The sequence below is a fragment of the Cibotium barometz genome, chromosome 21, assembly GCF_041138505.1.
Source record: "Cibotium barometz isolate CiBa-2024 chromosome 21, ASM4113850v1, whole genome shotgun sequence".
NCBI lineage: Eukaryota > Viridiplantae > Streptophyta > Polypodiopsida > Cyatheales > Cibotiaceae > Cibotium > Cibotium barometz.
In genome coordinates this window covers 8,098,439-8,120,104 of record NC_141066.1, presented here as the reverse complement: position 1 = coordinate 8,120,104, position 21,666 = coordinate 8,098,439, and positions in this window count along the sequence as shown.

Here is a 21,666-nt window from a genome sequence, read left to right as displayed (position 1 = left end):
TCAATGAAAGCTACAAATGTATGATCAATTTGTTTTTCTTTGCGGTACCACCTCAAAGTTTTGGGCCAAACTTAGGAGGCCTTTTCTTCCCATCCCAACATCTCACCTGCAGAAGCAAACAAACCAAAATTAGGGGTATATCCCTAGTATGTTTGAAGCTTGGGCAACATTCATAGCATATTCCTTTACAGATTCTGAATCAACAAATCCATCTCAGGACATCTAATTTTATTCACATTACACACAGACCAACACATGCACAGACATTTATGCATTAGCCCTGAATCCTGCAAGCTTGTACATACTGCCCTCATAAATACAATTGCATTTCTGCTAAACCAAATTTCCCATAAGATGCAAGCTCTGATAATATTAAACAGTAGCCCGATGTGTTCATCACTAAACTGGGCAACATTCATAGCATATTCCTTTACAGATTCTGAATCAACAAATCCATCTCAGGACATCTAATTTTATTCACATTACACACAGACCAACACATGCACACACATTTATGCATTAGCCCTGAATCCTGCAAGCTTGTACATACTACCCTCATAAATACAATTGCATTTCTGCTAAACCAAATTTCCCATAAGATGCAAGCTCTGATAATATTAAACAGTAGCCCGATGTGTTCATCACTAAAGTGGCCATTTACCAAGCATCCAGTCCCCCCAATATGTTTGAAAACCCGGACTCTTCTCTATCCATTTAGACATTTTGAATCAGGTACCCCTAATTATCGAACATTCCCAAAACACATGTTTGCCATCTTCAATTGTTGATGACTTGCACCTGGGGCAGATGCCACTAGAGATATTTCTCCTTTGGACTTTAGACCCAATAGGTAATGCCCACATGCAAACCTTCCACCTAGCACTCCCAGATCAACTTCTATCTCTTTTTCCAACTGGAGAAGCTCCAGTGTACATTCCAGATTGTATTGCAATACAGCACATTGGCATCCCCATTTCTCATTAATGCATAAATGTCTCTTGTTTTACCATCCTTAATTTTGACTCCATTGACCCAAGTCCAATCCTTGATCCAAACAGAGATGTCAGTAGCTGTGGAGCATAATTCCCTAAGAAGCACATCCAAAACCTGAGCCATCAGAGCTATTTCCCTCCTAACTAGCTGAAATTCCACAGATAACTCGTTCACATCTTTCCACCCTGCCAGATCCTTATCGCAGCAGTTAACCAAATGCCTAATGCCTTTGTTGTTGAGACTTTTGGCAACATATATATCAAGTAGGGCTAGCGGGGGATTAAACTTATGAGTCCACCATAAACCCAGAGTGAGCATAGAATTGCCTATTACTCTGCCTCCTCCATAAGCATGTGATCTTCAGAGGGACACATGAGAAAAGTTTATCTAAGCATGTGATCTTAAGAGGGACACATGAGAAAAGTTTATCCTTCCAGTTTAGGTTCCCCCATTTGCCTTTAGCCATAACATCAACAAGCTCCACCAGTTCCCTCATCATTAGAGCCCAAGTGACATTCTGAGATACAAATCTAGGAAGCATCAGAGTCTTTCTCGCGTTATAGTGAGTGGGCATGTGAATAATGCCAATGCCCCCTTCCTTTTTAGGAATTGAAAGTTTACCCCAAGCAAGCCAAGCAGAGACTCTTTTTTTTCCATTACCATTTCTCCACAGAAAATCTCTAATAGGGTCAATGATTTTCTTCTAGTGGCACTTCCCAAATTTTAGCACAGGGCATAAAAACATAACATAGGCATTCATTGTATTACAAATATCAACCATGCTATGAAAGGGGACTCTGATGCCTTCCCACTTTTTCTATTTGTCTAATAACCTATTAATAGCCCACATTACCAATTGTTAGTAAGCCCAACACCAAAAGGTACACCAAGAAGCCTATGTAGTAGGCCAGTTCTCACCAAAAACCATTTTTACAACCATGCAAAATAAGGGTAGCTGTCTATAATAGCTGGTATTCTAAAATTCCAATCGAGATTTAAAGCTAGACCTAAAATTGCTGCACTGAACAATGGAACAACAAGCCACCTTCCTACTGTTGTGCTTGGCTACCTACAAATCTGATGTCGCACTTTGTTAAGAGTCTTCACCTCCTCCATAACTTTGTTGCACAACCACCAAATAATGGAATAGCAAGCCACTTATTCTAGACTTGCTTTGTATGCATTATCAAAGATTGGCTACATGTATGTGGTGTTAATTTAGAAATCTAGAGAAAGGATTGTCTCTAGACACATGCAACATAGAGAGGACTGATTATGGACATATGCATGGACATAGAGGCAAGACTGATTGTGAATATATGCAACATGGGTGATCATATAGAGGCAAGCTATGACAAAGAATTTGTGTTTGTAGAATGAGAGAAAAAGAGGTGATATAATATAAAATTGTCTTGACTTCAACAGTTAGTCTTCTTTAACGATGTTGAAAGACGGATAACATAATGTAAACAAAAGCTCACATTGATAGTTAAACTCACCAAATTGTCAAGATAATGTACAAACTTACCAAATTCATTGATAGTTAAACCCATAGGCTCCACTTCTCATTATGCATCCTCAATAGATATAGCACACAAACTTTGGCCTTGAGTTTAGGTTATCTAAGTCGTAACTATAACTTTAACATACTTACTTATGAACTTGAATTAGGATTTAATAAAAGAGAGATCCTATCCTTTTAGAAAGGATTGTGTTACACTAGTTATCGTAATCTATATACGATGATGGCTATTAGGGCCCTTTATGTTGAGTGCAAATGTATTCCTTATTTTAGTATGTCTATTTTAAGGAGAGTGAAGGTAATACTTTTAAGTATCAAATGATAATAATGTTTTATAGCTTACATTGGAGTATATATTTTTTTAAACTTATGGTTTTTAATTTTAGAATTATATCCCATATTGATGTACAAGCCCAAGGGTGTACCTCCTCATAAAAAAGGGGGGCCATTTCAAGCAATGAATCATATCACTTGCACACATCTCAAGCCTCTTTATGAGTACAAGTCTTAATCTTATAACCTAACTGTGCTTAAGTCTATTACACATACGCATCATCATGAGTTCACTTGGGTATCACCACCTTAGATTAGTCATGTTAATTGTGTTGTCGTTAGGAGTAGGATTAGCATCACATTAGGTAGGTTGATTGTCATTAGGAGAGCTTAATCCATGATTATCAACATGGTATTTAGGGTTCCATTAGTGATCCTTAAGTTTCAAACCATACTCTCATTCATCTTCATTTCACAATGGCAACATAGAAATCTACAACAAAAATACAACACATCAAAGCAAGCTTGACTTCATCCTGTCTAGCTAGAAGCATATTTAACACTCAAGAGAGAGGCAGCAAAAACAGACCCAGCAAGAGAAGAAGATTTTCTTGTGTGGAGATAAAGCGAGCTAGCAAGAAGGAGCTACAACAGTGGCACGTGGAGCTGTTGAGCAGTCTGTGAAAAAAGGAGAGTTGCTTGCTAGTAAAAAGATAACAAGACTATTGTAGCTCCCCAGCAATGCAACACAAAAGTTGCATCTATGCACAAGTAGCACTGTGATCGATAGCAAGAGAAAGCTTGTTTGTAACCATTGCATTATAGCTCACACAAAGAAGGCAGCGAGCAACACTAGAAGAGCTGTGGCTTAGCAGAGAAAGAGAAAGAGGAAAAGAGACAAACAGCTCTAGGCAATAGCATCGCAAAGTGGATAGAGAGCAAGTAGAGAAAAAGCCTCGGATGGCCTGTAGCAAGCAATCATGTTCAGCATGCAGCGACAAGCACCCAAAGCTACACGCAAGCCCAAGAGCATAGCGCGCTATCGTCACAACAAGAGCAAATAGCCGTGCAGTTCTGTAGTCCACTAGCCCAAGTAAAAATTAAGAAGCAGTTTCTGTAACTAGTATTTTCATAGGGGAACTAAGCAGAGAAAAGAAAGGCGCATCTCTATGCACTCTCGGCCAACGTCTCCGGCAATATGCGGCAGTCTTAGTAGAACATCGGAGAAGAAGATACGAGAGCCACTCGTCATATGGAGATAAGGTTGTTAAAAAAAACTAAAGGGTTTAACTTTTAAAGTGTGCTGGAAAGGAGCCCTCATTTAGAGTTGTTCACGTGGAGGTTAGAAAATATGTTTTCATGGGCAGGTATTTTACCAAAATGAATTTCCACAAGATAACAATCAGCATCATCATCAACATTGACTTCACAAAATCAATGCAAACCAAGAACTTTGGCTATCCCATTATATATATAAAAATATCTCAAATATGTTGTAAGCAGCCAAATGAGCACGTAATCAAAAACCTCTGATTACCCAATTCTTAAACAAAAATTTACTGTAAAAAAATCCTACTTCCTACCAAAAATGCTTGTAATTGACCTCTAGCACCGATGATGTAGCCAAGGTAAAGAAATAGCCAAAATTTGTAACCCTACTCTTAGAAGAGAACTCTTGATCTCAAAGATAGGTTAAGTCTTTATCAAGGGGGGGACCCCACTCTTAGAGATGATCTCTGGGCCTCAAAGATAGGTCAAGTTACCATCAAGGAGGAAAAGTGCTAAAGTAGTTGTTCACAGCACATAGGGGAATGTAGAAAGTAAAAAGTCAAACAATATTTTGTAACCGACATCCAACCACCTTGAGCAGCCCAAAGATTTAGCACCAAGGGGGGGTATTAAGAAACATGGTGCCAAAGAGCACAAGGAAGAGGTAGGGAGTGAGTTGAGTAGCCAAGAAAGTGCAAAGCATAGCATGAAGCCACATGAGCAAAGTGATATATCCCACATTGATGTACAAGCCCAAGGGTGTACCTCCTCATATAAAAGAGGGCCATTTTAATGAATCATATCATTTGCACACATCTCAAGCCTCTTTATGAGTACAAGTCTTAATCTTGTAACCTAATTGTGCTCGAGTCTATTACACATACTCATCATCATAAGTTCACTTAGGTGGTGTGTCGAAAATATCATCTGGAACAAAGAGGTCTAATTTTTTGACGCTGTTGTCTAGGATTTTAGAGTTATCGAGCACTCGACACCAACTATGAAGTTTTAGCACAATTGGGTGTAAGGGATAAAAGTAAATATCATCTGGATTAGTTAATACTACATCCCCCTGAAAAATTCCCATAATGATAGTGGATGAGCATCACGTTCAGTATTTTGCTTAATGAGTGTTAGTTTTCCTAGGCTTAGGTTCTCAAACAAATTTATATCATATTGAAGCAATGAGAGGGTTAGTGTAGACAAAAAAAGAGTACAAGTTTGAGGAGGGGCCTGAGGAGTTACTGGCCAACTAACCTATCTCCGAGGCTCGCTCAAGGAGTAGGTGCAATTCATCTGTGGGTTCTTGTCTTTGACTTCGGTCTTGTATGGCTAGTTGACGTTCCAATTTTTGGATATGGGAGTCCTTTGGTGATTAGGAGGTCTGATATAGCTATTTCTCTGACCATTCTCGCAGCATCCACGTCCTCGAAGCACCTTGTTGCTTCTTCTTGCGCGGTAGCCTCCCTTCCCTGAGCCCCTATGATTCTTTGAAGTCTTTCAGCAGCCAATCTTTGACTATCTTGTAGCTGTTGGGTGACTTGTACCATTGCTTCTTGGTGTGCAATCATCATTAACTATATCTCAGCTGATGGTGTCATTAAGCGCTCTAACCTTCTTCACATTTGCCTTGTTGTTCTGTTCTGTTCTCTTTCTTGTTGCAAGTGGGTTACTATGCTTTCTGCTTCCTTCACACTTAAGGATAGCATTTGGATCTGGCTTTGTAGCTCTTCTTCTTTGGCTAGGGAAGTGTGCTGTAGCTCCTGTACCTGCTGGGCATGGATAGCTACTAGCTCTTGGTTATGGGAGACTTCCTTCTGAAGTTTCTCTTTAGCATGCTCCAACTGCGCTTTTAGATCTGTATTCTCTTTAATTCTTTGCACAATAGTTTGGGTGAGAACCAAATTATTGTTTTCCAGTGCTTGGTACCTGGCCTCTTGCTCCTCGGTTGCCTTTAAACTCTTCATGATCACATCCCTATGTGTTGCCTCCGCCGTTGTTAGGTGTTCTTGCAAGGTCTGTACTTGGTTGTTTAACTCTTGAACTTGCTTCCAAAGTGTGGCATTATGATCATGAAGCATATGTGTCGTGAGGAGATGGCACCACCATACTCGTTGCTCCTGTTCCCACAATGATACGCTTGTGGCCGCTGCCCCTTCCAGTCTTGCATGCAGTAGATTTAGTAATTTATCCAGTCCTTCCACAGTTTCTTTGAAAGATTTTTTCATAGTCCAGATTATGTAGGAATGGCGTCTCTTGTATCACCTCTTCATCATCTAGATGCCTCCTTTTGCTTGGACTGGGTGTATCTTCAACCCGTGGCCTTTTACCTATATCCAATGGTGCTGTTGTGACTTGCACTGGGAGCAATGTTGCTTCTTCAAGTTCTTGGGTTTCTTCCGCTACCACTGCTTCTGCTTCAGTCTCTGGATGCAGCCCCACAAGCGTGTCTTAGACAGAGTAGAATTCTTTAGAGGGGATAGGTTTTTGAAGATTAACTGAGCTAGGCTTTGAGGAGGAGTCCCTTGCTGTGCTTCTTCTTTTCTGGCCCCACTGACAGTGGCTTCTCGTTGCTCTAGTACTTCATGGTACGACTTGATTTCTTATGTGAGCTCAGCCTCAATTCTTTGTGTTTCTTCAACCACATTTGGTATGACACCTCTCATCTTTCTTTCAGTCTTCTTTTTTCTTTTTCTCTTGATCTCCTTCATTATTGCCTTAGTTTCCATGGGGACAGCTTGTCCCTCTTGCATTTCTGCAGCAGTCATGTCTGGTTGCTTTGTAAGGAGTGCCAATTGCATTTGTTCTTCTAGTTCTAGTTCTAGAAGAGCCCTTCGAGCCACATGGTTTAGTACATGTGTTATCATACGGGTTGCATATTTTTTATTGATGGGCCTTAAGGTAGTTTTCCATCTCCCTATGGATGTAATATGCCCAGTCCTCCTCCTTTTCTTCATGTACCTTTGCGATTCGGTTCAGTGGCACCCTATTATACCTGTCCACTGGCTTCACCTGCATGATTAATGACATCGCCCTACATGCCTTTACTCCCTCCCTGATGTTCTTGTATTAATCTCCATTAGAGTTGTAGGAGCTCTTCTTCAACATGGCATCTAGGGGCATCTTGTCAAATGCATGTGTATGTATCTTGAATAGTGGTGGGAGCTGCAAGGCCTCACGTATTAACTTGTCTGTAATTAGTACTTGCTCCGTGGTGCCATCTGCTTTTGTTACTATCCCCCCTCTTGGTAGCTTTGCCATACGTCTTTATATATTCTACACAAAGTTTTGTGTTGATGTTCCAAGGGAGAACCTGTGCCATCCTACTGAGGCCCACCTTCTCTAGCTTGTCTTTAACTTCTACCTCTTCTAGAATTTGGAGGCACTCCGGGCTATGATATTGCCAGGCCACCTTTCCATGTGTTGTTTGGATCTCCTTTTGCTGATGATGGCACCATGGAAAGCCTGGGCGTATGGACCCAAGCAGTTCCAAGGGAGAACTTGTGCCATCCTACTGAGGCCCACCTTCTCTAGCTTGTCTTTAACTTCTACCTCTTCTAGAATTTGGAGGCACTCCGGGCCATGATATTGCCAGGCCACCTTTCCATGTGTTGTTTGGATCTCCTTTTGCTGATGATGGCACCATGGAAAGCTTGGGCGTATGGACCCAAGCAGTTCATTTTTGGGCCTCATGTTGGTCTTCTCTTCTGGCTTACCGGGGATCCCGTAGCATTGGCCTATGTTATTGTGGGGGTCTTTGCGGCTTCTGGGTCTGACATCGACATATGTACATGGAAAAAAGATCAGTCCATAGACTAGTGGGGCATGTGCCACTCCCTGTTGTCTTCTTTTTTTTCTTTTTTTCCTTTTTTAAAAAATGGTAAGAAGGTTAATTGTGATGGGAAGGGTGTTAGTGGTGTGAGCAATAAACGAGGTATGGTAGCCGTGATATGACAAGGTCAAATTAAGTACCATAAAAGTGCAGGTGTTAAAGTCATAAAGGTGCAGGTCGTGAGGGGTAATCCCGTGAACCAGGGTAAACCCGTGAGTTGGATTTCCGTCGTGAGATGGAAATCCATTAGTTGGATTTCCATGAGGTGGATTTCCGTGAGATAGAAATCTATGAGTTGGATTTCCGTGAGATTTAGTTTCGTGAGGTGGAAATCCAAGAGATGGATTTCTGTCTGTGAGGTTTAGTTTCATGGGGTGGAAATCCGTAAGTTGGAAATCCATGAGATGGATTTCCGTGAGATTTAGTTTCATGAGGTGGAAATCTGTGAGGGTTAGTTTCGTGAGGTGGAAATCCATGAGATGTTCGTGAGATGGAAATCCGCGCGGTTGCAGGTTTTAGCCGTAGTCGTGAGACTGTAGGTTTTTGGTTGTGAAGTATTTAGGTTTTACTTTTTTGAATTTGATGAATGCATTATTGGATCATTGTCTAAAGATTATCACAAGGCAATTAATGATAATGACAGTGTTTCAACAATTTAAGACATTGTTGAAATGTAAAAACTTTGTTCGACATGTAAAGACATTGTTTGTCGGACATTTAATTGATTACGATCAATGTTTGAAAATAAGAAAGAAAAGAAAAAACAAAGAAAGGCCCAAGCTCCCACCTCAACACGTAGGTGTCGATTGAACTCGAAGAAGCGAGCGACGAGGGAGGCGATGCAAGGAAGGCGTAATTGTGTTTGTGCACATGATGATTGACGATTGCAAAATGAGGAAAAAAGAAAAGAATTACAATTTTATTACACAGCTGTCGGAATGGGCAGCTGCCTTAATGAAGAATACCACGTGTCGTCCTATGATTGGTCCAGAAAAAGTAATCGTTTCACGGCATGAAGCATTTTGGAGCAGTTCACGATGTGAGCCATTTTGTACCAGTTCACGGCATGAGTTGTTTTGTACCAAATCATCACGGCGTGAACCTTTAAAGTTCAGTTCATGGCGTGAACCTTTTAAGATCAACTCACGACATGAACCTTTTTGGATCATGTGTGTGCAAGATTGATACCCTATATTTCTCTTCATGCTCAGACATTCAAGATGCATTTAAAGGAGTGAATGATACCTAGTTTTACCTTGTATACATTTTGTGACTAATGGATATCTTCATCTTTTTATTGCCATGGGAACCAAGGTGGTACTTTGGCACTTCTGGTTGGTTGTTGTTGCGTGCGTTTTAACTCCGTTTGGGAGTGCTTAATTCTTCCCTCCACCTAACTAAACAATTTTTCTACTGAGTACTGTGGATTGGGGCTTGTATCAGTGTGCATTTGTTGAACCTTCTTTTTTCTCCTTTCAAGGTCCTTATCCAGCTCCTTGATCGAGGTGGTTACAAGTATTGGTTTCGCTATATTTAACCCATCTTGTTGGGTAGGCTTCTTCTTTCACACCAGTGTTTGTGCACTTTTAGCATTGGTTTTAGTTGGGAGTTGGTTCTGAATGCCTTTACTACCCTTTCCTTTGTATTTGGAGGTGTGTGCAACGGTGACCACTGGGTGGAGTTTAGGCACCCATACTGTTGTATTACCTTGGTAGTAACCTTGTGCCATGAGCAAGTCCTTTCGGACCCATTGCTTATGAATGCTTTGTGGAGTGTTGTTTTGTTTGGAGTACCGCCAACTTACCTGTGAAGACCATTTAACACTTAAAAAAATATCTGAGCTTTCGTAGTTGTCAAGTGCACACTACGTACTTGTGTGTTGGTGGTTTCAAGGTGCGGTTAATCTAAGGCTACCCATGTCTCATATGAGATCAAGTATCAATGCAATGCTCGTTGCATGACATTTAGCTATAGAAAGTTCCACCACCCTGAGTCGTGCTGGCTCAATGTTTAGTTCCTCTTCGTCTAGGAGAGTTAGTAACGCCATGTTCACGTGCAACATTCTCTTCTAAAGTATTGTTTGGCTTTGGTCTCCCTTGCCTTTGCCTCTTTTGAGCTTGCTGGATTTTTTCTTTTGTGAGCTACTTCCGTTGTTTTAAGAGATGTTCTTGCAAGAGCATCTCTTGGGTCAGTGGTCTAAAATATTTTTTAAGTTTGCTCCCATTGACGTAAACCCTCCATCTGTACGCCCTCAATTATCTCTATTCTAACCGACCCTTGAGGTATGATCTCAGACACTCAAAAGGGTCCTAGACCTCTGTACCTGAGTTTCTTTTTTCTGGTGCTCCCTACACCATGCATGAGGACAAGGTCCCCTGCTTCCAGTTCTTTTTGTTTTAAGTTTTTGTCGAACCAATGTTTTCTTCATAGTTTTTCGACCATGAGTCCATGTGATGCAATTAGTATGGTCTCATCAAGCTTCTCTAAATCGATTAGCCTTTCAGCTAATACATTCTCCGTCAGATGTTCTTGCACTGCAATCCTTAAGCTCGGAACTAGGTATTCTCATAGGCATTACTACCTCAACACCATAAGCTAGATGGAAGGGAGTGTATCTCGTCACTACCTTATATGGTATTTGGTATGCCCATAAGGCTACTGTTAGCTTATGCTACCTGTCCGTTCAACTTGCTTCCAATGTTTTCATCAGGATAGTACACAAAATCTTGTTTGTACTCTCTGCTTGACCCCCCATTAGCCTATGGATAATAAGGTGATGGCTTCCGGTGGATTACTAAGAATCCAACAAGTAAATGATCAATCACCTCATTAATGAAATATGAACCGCGATCACTAAAACTAATTCTAATGGGCAACCAAATCTTGAGATAATTTGCTTATATGCCTTAACCTCCTTCTTCTCTTCTCTTGAAGTCATCTCCTCTTGCTCTTGAAATGCACTAGAGTCCTCCTCTTGCTCTTGAAATGCACTAGAGTCCTCCTCAATGTCTCATCCTTTCCACTAAATAATGGTTTGGAACACTTTATTAGCATAGCTCCTTGCATCGCGCAAAAATCTGGCTTAATATCCTATGGCTCCTCATAATAGTCAATGTTCAATTATAATTCGTGATATTCACTTTCTTCTTCGTGCATCAGCTTGCTTAGAGGCTCTGGCTTCTGTCCATTTTGTGAAATAGTCCATGGCCACGATTACATATTGGGCTTATGATGGATGTGCTGCTGGACTAATAGGTCCAACAAAATCAATCCCCCATTTCTCGAAAGGTTGTCTTACAATAATAGGGGTAAGCGGCATCTTGTCCCTTTGTTGTAGGATAAAGAGAATGTGGGGGAGAGGGAGAGCTTCAAACCCTAGCAAGCAAACACACACACACAAGAGAGAGCAAGACACAAGAGAGAGATGGATAGTTGAATTTTCTTCTATCTTCTTCTTCTCTACTCAACCAACGTAACATAAAGATAAGAGTACACACTATATGGGTTAGTACTCAACTACTCAACTACTACAACATACAAGGGTCGGTCCATAATGTGAACTCGACTAAATGAGCTAGTGCTATAACTATGGTAGTCTTTAGTAATCCAAAATGGCTGTCACACAGCCTGTCATCCCACTGGCCGCATATCACCCATAATCTCACCAACCATGCCAGTGGTGTAGATACGGAAGCTATCACCCAAGCAGGTCATCAATGTCCACCCGTAGCACTAGTTGAGCTCGATATCTCAACACTCCCCCTCGAGCTCAACTCCACACACTGCACTCCAAGTAAGATCCTAAACCTATAGAGCTTCTCTGTGCCCAATGCCTTCGTGAAGATGTCAGCCACCTGATCCTCTATGCTGACATATACCCCAGATCTACATCTCCTTCTAGAACCTTCTCCCTCACAAAGTGATAATGTACCTCAATGTGCTTCGTTCTAGCATGATATACTAGGTTACTGGCCAATTGATGCTGCTCATGTTGTCACAATATATGACAACTTCCCTATCCACCACTCATCCCATGCATGTTGCATTTCATGACAGTAGTGCCTCAAGTAGGTTTCTAACAACTTGTTAACCCGCTTCATTTGGACATCTGTTTTGAGGTGATAGGCCATACTTGGAGTTAACTTAGTGCCCATACTATCAAATAGAGTTCCAAAATGTACCCATAAATTTCACATCCCACAATCACTCACATTTTATTGAGACAATATATGAATGCTTATTGGTAACAACCATAGATCCCATATATGTGACCTTTGTGGGAATGAAATGGTTGCCTTTTTAAATCAATCTGCAACCACATAAATGATGTCACTTGTGCAAGGGAGTGCGAGGGAGGCCCGTAATGAAATCCATTGTTAAGTGAGTCAATCGATCTACAACCACATAAATAATGTCACATCCCTTCCCAGTGGGAGGGACTATGAGGGAGGCCCATAATAAAATACATTGTTGTGTGTGTCCATTTTCATTTGAGAATGGTTAATAGAAGCAAACCTTCGGACTTATGAGTGGAATCCTTATTGAGTTGACAAGGCATACATTTGGAAACAAAATCATGTACATCCCTCCACATGCCATTCTAATGGAAACTTTTCGTCACTCTATCATAAGTCTTGAAAAGCCCAAAATTCCCTGTCATTCATTGGGGTAGAATGCATCTCCTCAAGCGCCTTCATCTTGTAGGATGAATTTGGAACTAGATACACCTTGTCTTTGTAGTAAAGGAGACCAACTTAAAACCAAAAGTGAGGGAAATCTTCATGTGACCGTTGTTGTAACTTTTCTATCATGCAGGAAGCACCTTTATCATGTACACATTCCTCTTGTATGTCCACATACCAATCATGAGTGAACATGCCCACAATTTAGACAATACATCGGCCACAATATTGTCTTTTCCTTTGATGTATGTGATCTCAAAGTCATAATTTTGTAGAGTTACCAATCACCTCCTTTGTGTTGGTGTGAGAGTAGCTTGAGAGAGAAAATACTTGAGCACGCTTGTTATACGGTCTGACTTATCTGCTTAAGTCTGACTTTCGACCTCTCCACAAGTCATATTTACATATATGAATTCATTCGACATGAATTGAAGTGTTGTAACTATAGCATCACATCTCTTTGTATCTGTGCAATGTAACCTTTCGATATCCGTCTATATCAGGATAGCCAACCATGAATAAAGTTAATTTTTTTCTGTGTACAAGTATTTACAATATATTCTCTGTATCCCATCTATGTCTATAATGGTGGTCTATCTTAATTCATTTATAGTTTTAGTATTACATTGTCTATTAATGGCCATCTACCATTGGCCATTTACCATTAACACTTTGGCGAGACCACAATTTTTAAAAGAACTTTGGATGGTCAGGTGGGCATGTTAGGATTGACCTCAAGCCAAATGATGAGGATGATCGAGATTCGGATGATTTGGAGCCAAGTGAGTTTGAATGTCCACAACTGATGTACATGCCATCTATGATAATGCAATGATGGACCGAATGGTGGTCATACAAGACGTGGGTGCAAAAGTCTCATGATAATCGATGCCCTTTTTACTAAGCATAACCTTTGGCAACAAGCCTTGCCTTGTAGAGTGGTCAAAATGCTACCATCTGCTTTTTGCTTCAACTTGTAAACCCACTTCATACTAATGGCCTTTTTTTCCATAAGGCAAATCTGCCAAATACCATGTGTTATTTTATAGTATGGAGTCATACTCGCATGCATCCAATGATCATCTTCATGTGCTTCCTCAAAGGTAATAGGCTCCTCTCCATTCCACAAGGTTCTCATGAGAGCATGATCAACAAAGTGCTTAGATGCATGTGGTGAGAATAAGCACACATTCTCCCTAGCAAAGGAGCTTAGCATGGTTTTCCCATAAGTTTTACAATAACCAACGAGGCACTACTTTAGCTTCATGCATGGCTCTCCTTTTCCCTATACCACCATTGCATCATCAACATCTACCTGACCAATGATGGGCTCAGCATCAAGCATGTTTGATAGCTGATTTTGAGCTGTTTTATGGGCTCCTTTTCAACATGTATGGGCTGATTTCCAGGCATAGACTGAACGTGTACCATACAAAAAGGAACAAGAGTATCAAAGAGATCTTGTGAGCCTACATTGTTAAAGATCATTATAGACATTGCACATGCATCAAGTCTGTAAAGACCATAACATAAAGTACCAGATGCAAAAATAACTACAAGCATGTGTAGTGCATCTATCATCCATAAAACAAACCACTAGGCCAGACCCAACAATGGCCAAAAAACTCATACGAGATTCTTCTTCATACCTAGTATATACAATACATAATAGAGAGCAATCATCCCACCATTTGTAGGTGAGCTCAATCTTTCCAACTCCTTTAACTGTGCCCCCCCCAGGAACATCTTCCAAAGAAGAGGAGATAACGTTGTGATGTGATGTGCTTGCTAACACCACAATCAAAGTACTGTATATCAACATACATCATGTAAGGAAGGATCATAGCTATAATGTATGTGGAATAATGTACCTGGAATACCCATTCATCTTTAGCATAGCTAGCTAAATCAAAGTACCATATATCAACATACATCATGTAAGGAAGGATCATAGCTGTAATGTATGTGGAATAATGTACCTAGAATACCCATTCATCTTTAGCATAGCTAGCTAAATCATTTTTGTCAGCACCATGTGTTATGCATCAATCTCGTAGACAGACATACTAGAGTCTCTCTTCTCCTTCTCTTTTGTAAGACTTTTCTTGCACTCATTTCTGTAGTGCCCTAGCTTCCAACTGTAATTACATTCACCCTTCTTCTTCGGCTTCTCATTGTCACCCCATTCTACATCCTTGCGCAAAAGAGGTAGATATCCCATCTTTAGCCTTGTAGCCATGGCAACGGATGCTTTCCCTCTACCGTTTCCTTGAGCGGCAAAATCCTGAGATCAGCAATCCTTATTCTCGACCTATTCATCCAAAAATTCTCCTCTTGTAGGTGCAAATACATGATCTCATCAAAATAAAAGGCATTTGCATTGCCTTTCATGAGCAACTGAAGTGTAATAGAAAAGCCCTAATATGAGTTAGCAATGCATTGAGGATGGTAGTGACAAAGTGAATTGTCCTAAATAAGATTATCAATGTTAGCTAGCTATTCTCAAAGGTCTTTCACCTTCATGAAATACTTATCCATAAAGTCACCCTTATCTAAACGCAACATGTCAAGCTGAGACCTGATATAGTGTTTCAAGGGCATCCCATGCAAACTTAACAGTGACACATGAACAAATATGTGGTATAATGCTCCTTTTCACTCAGAGAGCAATGAGGGAATGTGCCTATGCATAGCTTCTAAAACCAAGCTACCTCACAAGCTGCCATAGCAGCACCCCTATACTCTGCCTTTGTACTCGATAAGGTAATTGTTGGCTGCTTCTTACTGCTCCAATTCATAGTAGCACTCCCAAATGAGAACATAAAACCACTGGTAGATCTTATGTCTACAATACTACCAGCCCAACCAGCATATGTGTACCCATGCAAGTGTATCTCTATACTAGCCTCATAGAAAAGTCCATAATCAACTATGGACTTTATATACTTAAGGATCCGTCTAGCCACATCCAAGTGTGGCTTCCTATAGGGGCCTACATAAACTGACTTAAAAGTCCAATAGCATGGCTCAAGTCTAGCCTTATAATGGTCATGTAGATTAAACTACCCACTATGCGCCTGTATGTAGTGGGGTCCTCCAAAAGCTCACCTGTATCTATGGAAAGCTTTGTTTTCTCCTCCAATGGCACTGAAATAGGCTTATAGCCTATCATACCATACTTGGACAACATGCCCAATGGTAACAAGATACTCCCCGATCTTGTTTGACCATGCTATGGGTGCCTACTTCAAGCCATACAAGGCTTTGCGTAATCTGCACACAAAATCTAGATGTGCATCACTCTCATAACCTGGTGGCTGCATCATGTACACTTCTTCTTACAAATCACCATGCAAGAAAGCATTCTTTACATCCATTTGATGTAAAGACCAACCCTTCACTGCAACCATAGCAATGACAGTTCTCATGGTTGCCATTCTTGCAACCCGGCTGAATGTCTCCTCATAGTCTATGCCATAAGTATGCACATAGCCCTTGGGGCAACCAATCTTGCCTTGTACTTGCTCACTGAACCATCAGCATTGTGCTTGACTTTATACACCCACTTACATCCAAATTGCTTTCTTTTCCTTAGGCAAAGGCACTAACTCCCATGTTGCATTTGTATCCAATGCTGCCATCTCCTCATCCATGGCATCTTCCCATTTCTTATTTCAAATTGCTTGCTCAAAGCAAGTGGGATCAACCTCCTATATTTCTTTTACCATGTAAGCATAATGATGGGCTATATATCTATCATATCTCAACCTATCAACAAGGTATCTAACCCTTGTAGATTTGCGTACACCTGGATCACTGCCAAGTGTCCTCCTTACACCAGGAGTCACAAACGGAATGCCAAGCTCCTCATCAAGGCTCTACTCAGATCCATTAGAGTCACCATCTATATATGAGTGACCTGCTGACAGATTAGGCACAAAAGGTTGATCTACCTTTTCCTTCACTTTTCGTGATACATGTGTACCTGCATCATTCCTCAACCTGCTTGACCATGGGCTAACATTGGATCCACTGCTCGAGGACTCCCCAGGTCCACTCAGCACCTGATTGCTGCTCTACATGTGGTGCAACATCAGCAATTCTTACATCTGCATCTTATGTTGCCTTCATACCAGCTACTCATCTCATCGAAGACATCTTTGCTTACTCGCATTTCACGAGTGGTAGGGTTATAGCATCTATAACCTTTTTTCTCCATAACATAACCAATGAAGATGCATTTCTTAGCCTTTAGATCCAACTTTGTTCTCACTTCATCAGGAACATGTACATATGTAATACACCCAAACACTTTCAAGTGAGACACAAAAGTAATGTGGCATATTCTTTTCAATCATCAAGGCACGTGCCACTTCTGTAATGTGCTTGTTTTTCCTTTCTACAGCAACACCATTCTGTTGCGGAGTGTACTTGTAAACTGCCACTTGATTCCCTGCTTTCTCAGGAAATCGTTAAACTCATTGGAGAAATATTCTCCCCCACCATCTAATCTTAGGCATTTTATTTGCATGCCTTTTTCCTTCTACAAAGGCTTTAAATCTTTGAAAGTGAGCAGACACCTCACTTTTCTCCTTTATGAAATAAACCCACACTTTCCTAATGTGGTCATCAATGAATGTAACATAGTACCTACAACCTACAATTATTGCAGTCTTGGTCGGTCCCCATATATCTGAATGTATGACATCCAATGGCCTTGCAGTCTTGGTCGGTCCCCCCATATATCTGAATGTATGACATCCAATAGCCTTGCACTGACATGCTTTTCATGTGGGAAAGCATGTTTGGCCTGCTTACCAAGTTGCCATGCTTCACATACCTTATGCATACCGTCAACCTTAAACTTTGGCAAACCTACAACAATATTTTGGACTTGCATAGACTTCAGCCGTTGTACATTCACATTACCAATACACTTGTGCCATATAATAATATCTGCAATGACACATGTTCCATGCGCAAACATGGCTGCCTTTATCTCAGGCATGTTCACATCCAAAGTAAACATCCTGCCATTTATGTTACCCTTTGCAACTAAGCGACACTTATTTTTGAAGTCTTCCACAAAACATCCTTGAGGATTAAACCTCACTTGTTGGCAGACCCTGCTCAACCATCTGTCCAATAGAAACCAGGTTCTTTGTAATATTCGGAACATGAAGTACATCAGCCAAGTACTTCATTTTACCATCCTGGATAGACAATGGCACTTTACCAACATGTGCAATGGGATGCACAGTATCATCACCTGTTTCTACATAACCTGGTTTTTCCATTTTTTGCATATCTCTAAACCACTTAGCATGACTAGTCATGTGAGGTGCCAGAATCCACATACCATATATCTTGATATCCTGACACATCCCTTGTTAATAGAACTAAGCATGTGCTGCATCACAAACAACTTCTCACTTCTATCATCACCTCCATGTTTGCTAGATGATCTACCTCTACTTGAATTACAGTAGAAGGCCTGTTCCGATGTGTTCTTGCTTTGTGAAGAAGAATCATCACCTAAAGCCTTTTCTTCTATGATCAACATAGATATCAAGTCCCGAAAGTTGGGAATATTCTCCCTAACTGCAATGGAGGTCTTAAATGGCTTGTACTCTTTGCTAAGCCCATTTAGATAGACACTCACCAAATCATCATCCTCCACTGATACATTGATAGACCCAAGGGATTCAATAATGCCCTTGATCTTTAAGGCATATTCATTGATGAACATGCTTTTCTTTTCCACAGTATGCAACTCTTGCTTTAATTGCAACTTCCTTGCCTTTGTGTTAGTCTGGAACATCTGAACCAGATTCTGCCATGCAACTGCTGGAATGTTTGCATCCTGTATGTGTCCTATCATAGTGTCTGTGACACTAATTGAAAGCCAATACATGAATTTTCTTGCACCCTAATTCCAATCCTTGAATGCCTTTATATCTGTGCAGGAGTGGCATTCTCCTCAAATAACTCTGGAGGCTCCTCATTGTCTCCTTCTACATAATCCCAAAATCCTTTCTCCATTAGGAAATTGGTCATTCTAAACTTCCAGGCATGGAAGTTCAGAATAACTTCCAGGCATGGAAGTTATTCTTATCCAGCTTCTCACTAACAATCTGATTAATTATGTTATACATGTTTTCCTGCAACAAGCAAATAACTTGCAAACAGACAACTTCTGTATGCAACCTGTGTAATACAACAGTATCTCCTGTACAGCAGTGGTACTTCAACACAGCCTGTGTGTCACCAAATGTGACCAGAGTACATGTACATACACCCAGTATCAACAATACATGTGCCCTGTTTGCACTTCCAAAATGCACTGCTGCACTGCAATAACCAGATTTTGAGTAGCAATTCTCTAGTAGAACTTTCAGAAAACTATTGAAAATACCCTTCAGTGATGAAACGGGGCCCGTAACACACCCGAAACGCTAATCTAGCTGGAAAATGTTAGTCCAACAGGACACTATACATGCCTTGTAGCTTCGCTCCCACAAAGATAGCTCCTCAATTAGATACGTGTAGCTCCTCAATTAGAGATGTGTAGCTCCTAGAGCTACTGAGGGGGTGTTGTACCTAAACCGTTGTACCTAAACCAAGAAGGGGAAAGAGATGATGGTGCTCTTAAACATGTAGTACCGCTTTCTTCCTTGCTTGTTCTTGCCTCTTGCTTGCCTCCTTAGCTCTCACATGAACCAGGCTTTGATACCATAAAGAGAATGTGGGGGAGAGGGAGAGCTTCAAACCCTAGCACGCAAACACAGACACACAAGAGAGAGCAAGACACAAGAGAGAGATGGATAGCTGAATTTTCTTCTATCTTCTTCTTCTCTACTCAACCAACATAGCATAAAGATAAGAGTACACACTATATGGGTTAATACTCAACTACTACAACATACAAGGATTTGTCCATAATGTGAACCCGACTAAATGAGCTGGCGCTATAACTATGCTAGTCTCTAGTAATCCAAAATAGCTATCACACGGCCTGTCATCCCACTGGCCGCATATGACCCATAATCTCACCAACTATGCTAGTCTCTAGTAATCCAAAATAGCTATCACACGGCCTGTCATCATCCCACTGGCCGCATATGACCCATAATCTCACCAACCATGCTAGTGGTGTAGATGTGGAATCTATCACCTAGGTGGGTCATCAGTGTCCGTCGCGTAGCACTAGTTAAGCTCGATATCTCAACACGGGATATCTAATTGCTGACATTCCTCGTTTATCGTTCTATACATAGAATTTAATTCTATTGAAAATCACTCTTTTATAATAAAAAAATAATCAATATACATCTTTCTATGCATAAGATTTAATTCTATTAAAAATCACTCTTTTATAATAAAAAAATAATCAATATGCATCTTTCTATGCATAGGATTTAATTCTATTAAAAATCACTCTTTTATAATAAAAAAATAATCAATATGTATCTTTCTATGCATAGAATTTAATTCTATTAAAAATCACTCTATGGCTTCCCCGAACAACGTAGGCCACCATAGTCCTACTTGAAGTACCTTGCGAGCTGTAATCTCTCCATAAAAATGTCCTTCGGCTATCCTTGAATGAGCTTCATCCAATATCGTGAGACGAACTCATCTTCTCTCACGCATCTTCTTAGGACATTGTCCTAACCTAGCTTATATATTTCTCCCACAATTAATTAATAAGGTACATTAAGTTTGATAAGCGGTCGCATTTTATCTTTGTTCAACAATGTTTTTTGCAGAAAACCATAAGCTAGATAATTGGATATCTCCTCGCTCCATTCAGGCACCATGTCCAATTTGAACAAACAAGCATCAGGGAGGTCATCATCAACACCAGTTTTGTTGGTTCCCCATTTAGAATTCTCAACATATGATCGGTCAACACATGTTGTGTCCCCTTTCTCACCATAACTGTAAAGTCGAATTCCAATAGTAATAGCAACCAGCGTGTGATTCTCCCTGTGGTGCAAGGCTTATTCACCAAATATAATAAAGCTTGATGATCCACGAAGAACTCGAATTTTTTGGCCAATAGGTAATGTCGATACTTCTTGACTGCATAAACCATATCCAACCCTTAATTCACCTCTGCATCATTCAATTGACAACTAGCAAAGCAGACTAGATAGTCCAATTTGAACTCACTGGGATGTTGTAGTATACATCCAATAGCAAAGCTCGATGCATCGATGTGCACATGAAATATGAGGTCCCAATTGGGTGGTCTTAGAATTGGTGCTCTAGCCAATGTCTGCTTCAATCAATCATATGCTTCCTGGCATTCCTTAGTCAATGAGTAGCTTGTACAATGGCCTGGAGATTTCATCATAGAAGATTATGAAGCGGTGGTAATACCCAACGTGGCCCATAAATCTTTGCACACCTTTGTAATTAGTGGGTGGTGGCAGTTCCAATATCAACTTGACCTTGCTGTCATCCGTGGGACTATACCATTCTTAGAGACAATGTATCCCAATATCACACCGTGTTTGACCCCAAATTGGAACTTTAAAACCATGCCCAGATGTTTCTCTTCCCTCCTTTACCTTCAATTTTTCCAATATTGCATTACTCGGTTCGTCCATCGTCATGTTTCTGACTTGCATGCTCCGAGTTTCAATCTCTTGGTGACTCGAAACACATGAAGTGGTTGTTGTCAAAAATATTCTGACATCTTCCGGTTGTGGCAATTCTAACATATTATCTTAATTGCCAGTTTAAAACATGCATCCAGAGTAGCTGGTCGGGCTAATACCAGATAATCATGCATCTTGTGGTCTCTAACTCCTCTCTGACAGCAAGGTAATAACTGATCATCAGTTAGCTTTTCTTGTAGTTTGCACCTTGAATTTAAGTGCTTTAGTCGAGACACATAGTCTCTCATCAACTCCATTCTCTTTTGTTTGATGTTGTGCAGCTGTGCCACAGAACTCCATTTGTCACCACTTCTAGCAAAGCTGGGCACAAACACATTCTTGAGCCATTGTGAAGTTAACCTTATTCTCGGGTTTGAGGGTTCGGAACCATTGTTGTGCTTTCCCTTCTAGGGTCAGTGAGAAAGCATG